The following is a 3,567-nucleotide window of genomic DNA, read 5'->3' on the forward strand; positions in this document are numbered from 1 at the left end:
GATATTTGTGATATCACAAATCCCGGAAAATATGCGTTGTAGTCCAAACGAGTCGTTCGTTGTAGTTTTTGAAAGGTGATTTCTGTTGAATAAAATATCTCCTTTTGAAGTGGACTTTGAGCTTTATAACTTTGCAGATCTTTTTTATGCTCAAACAGCAACATTACAGACTAACTAAAGTTGAAAAAGTGAGAAAGCATAATAGGACCCCTGTAAGATAGCAGCAGGACAGTGACAGTAACCTAAAACTGACCAGGTGCTAATTCCCATCTCTGAATCACCAATCTCTGTGAGAACGCAAGAAATGCAGGCCAAACCCTACACATGAGTCTCAGATCATTTATGCTTAGTATATATACGTCAAACAGTACAAATTAGTTTATAGTAAGATGTCATATTGTAAATGGGGAATTCATGTTTTATGGGACACTGCATTAGGGAGATGACACGTTTAATCAGTAGAGTGCTGTCTAAGGGGAATTGTTTGCTTAATTAACACAGACTTTTACATCCCTTTCAACTATATATTTGGCCTCATAAACCAAACTAGTCCAATAAAACAAATGTAACATTTAAAACATTTTAAAAACAAATTAAAATTTTTTTTGAATTCCTGCTGGACAAGCCATACCAGTGATACTGGAAATTGTATGACTCAATGGTTTTAAAGTGACCTGAAGTATCCCTCAGCCTAAGTGTCTCTCTCACAGTGAGTAGCCTCCAACCATCAGTTGTCCATGGGGACTTCTTCATCAGCATTCCATTCAACCAAACAAACAGCACTGTCCCTCAGGAGATTCCCATTAGCTTCAGATGAGCAAACAAAAATGTTTACGCCATAGCAAAAGTACTGTTTTTTTCTACCTCTTCTAGCCCCATTTAAAATATAAGGAGCTGGACATTCCCTGCATATTTAAAGATGGTGCTGTGGGTGACACTCTTAATAAATGGAAACATAATGCTCTGTAGACTGAACCCATTAATGGAATGCTTAAGTTATGGAAAAAATGCTTTTAAATTTTTATGGTGGTTGTGTGCTGAAGGAAATGTGGAGTTGAAAAGGGGAGGAAACATGAATTGGAGGATATTTTCAAGAATGTTGGTGAACAAACGGTTCCCACTGATTTCAAATTGTATGGGCAAGAAATACAATGAAGTCAATAGGAACTATGGGTGGACTATCCCTTTAAGAATAGGTTGCCATATTGTTTTTGCAAGGACACAGACATACAGTACATAGCCATACACATATAATGTACAGAAGATCCAAGAACAAAGTTGACATACACCACCACCATTCAAAAGATTGGAATCAGTAAAATGTTTTTTAAATAAAATTAATACTTTTAATCAGCAAAGAAATTGCTTGATCAAAGGTGACAGTATAAGACATTTATAATATCACTAAAGATTTCTATTTCAAATAAATGCTCTTATTTTAAACCTTCTGTATAGAACAGGGGTGTCCAAACTTTTCCTAAAGGGGGCCAGATTCGACGATGTGGAAACACTGGGGGCCCGGATGCTTCTACATATATATATATATATATTATGTATGTGTGATGTTGAGTTGACAGTAGCAGTAGCTTGTGTTTTGTTGAGGACAAAAATCTGCAAATATCTTGTTTTTAAAGCTTTAATAATTATAACATAGAATGGCTTTATGGTATTTAATCTATTAACACATGAAAGCACAAACTGCATCAAAAATGTCTGTAATTTGGCCTATATTTCATAACTCCCTTACATTACATTAAATTGGCCTATATGTCTACATTAATTATATAAGATTCTGTATAAATATGCAACATTTCTGCCACAATACCACAGTTACGGTTACTACAGTAAATCAAAATGTTGGTGATTTGTGGATTGAAAAGTATTCTTACTGCATTGTTGTCGCACAATGTTTTTCCTATTTTCCGCGTTAGTGTTGTTGAGAATGTCAGCGCTGTTTCATCTGCCTTTTACATCTTGTGGTTTGTATAGAAATCTCTGCTCCAAACTCAAACGCTTCTCACAGCGCTGTTTACTGGTCTCGTGATCGAGATCAGTCAACGAGTAAACGCATTTGTTCTGAGCTCGCGTTATGCTGTCTTTAGGCAGAGTTAAACATGGTCCGTGCAGGGTTCAAACGAGTCGCGCTCTTCCGCTTTTGACGCGTTTAGGAATTTGCGTGTGCTAAAGAAATGAGAGCGCATATGAGTTATCAAATTGATATCACTCACGTTTTACTGCTACATCTGGTCTAAAATGTAGTGCTGCCATCTTGTGTTGACATTTTGAAACTGCATAGGCCTATTTTGTAAATTATGCTTGGCGGGCCATATATAATATAGACTATTACGACAGATGCGGGCCGCTTACAATTCATCCACGGGCCGCATTTGGCCCGCGGGCCGTAGTTTGGACACCCCTGGTATAGAATAATGCGACACTGAAGTAATGGTTGCTGAAAATTCAGCTGTGCCATATAGGAATATATTACATTTTAAAATGTATTCAAACAGTTATTTTAAATTGTAATAATATATCAGTTTTTACAATATTTTTGATCAAATAAAAGCAGCCTTGGTGAGCATATGAGACTTTCAAAAACATTGCAAAATGTTGTCAACCCCAAACTTTTGAACGGTAGTGTAATTCTTATGAGAGAGTTTCCATTTTAATTGCCATATACTCCTGTAAGGCACGTAAGCCTTTGGATGGGGTGACAATGCATATGAATCTCCTGTGGCATCAATCTTGTCAATCAACGTCACTGTGAATAGTAGAGTGATTACACCTGCAGCATCATTCTGTCTTCAAAGATTAAAATCTTACGCAACGATTTGTTTTTTGAATCACAAAAAATCTATTATGGCATGTTCCACAAGTGTGTACTGTAAAACTATTAGTTAACCTCGCTTTGCCTCTCTTTGCCTTTGTGGACTGGAGTTCCTGAGGAGATTCTGTCTGCTAATGTTTGTGCCTGACATTTCACAGGGGTCCTAATGGGACAAACCACACACACAATATGTGATATGGGGAGCAGATGCCCTCAAAAGAAAATATCTGCATATCACCCATAGGACTAGAATGACATATTTCACCTATAATTAATATTAATAATTTGAACACTACAAGAGAAAAATTATGAGACCATTTTGGGGTTGATTTCATTTCTGTACATACATATTTTTAATTTTGTTTATAGAAACAAATATTTACATTTAGTCATTTTGCAGACGCTTTTATCTAAAGCGACTTACAATTGGGGGATACATAAAGCGATTCTTCTTAAAGAGGCAAACAGACACAGGAAGTGCTTGTAATACCAAGTTTCTAGACATTGTTCAAATAAGTACAAGCTAGAAAGAGAAGGAATAAGTAAAGAGATAGAATTTATTTTTTTCCCCCCTTTTTTTTTGAATGATGAAGTCAAGTAGCTTCGAAAGAGATACGTTTTCAGCTGTCGCTTGAAAATTGTCAGAGAATCAGTATTCCGGGTAGGGGTGGGAAGATCGTTCCACCAGCCAGGAATGGTGAACGAGAATGTTCTGGAAAGTGATTTTGAGCCTCTCTGTG

This window comes from Sinocyclocheilus anshuiensis, unplaced genomic scaffold (genome assembly GCF_001515605.1).
Source record: "Sinocyclocheilus anshuiensis isolate Anshui unplaced genomic scaffold, SAMN03320099.WGS_v1.1 scaffold1341, whole genome shotgun sequence".
Taxonomy (NCBI): Eukaryota; Metazoa; Chordata; class Actinopteri; order Cypriniformes; family Cyprinidae; genus Sinocyclocheilus; species Sinocyclocheilus anshuiensis.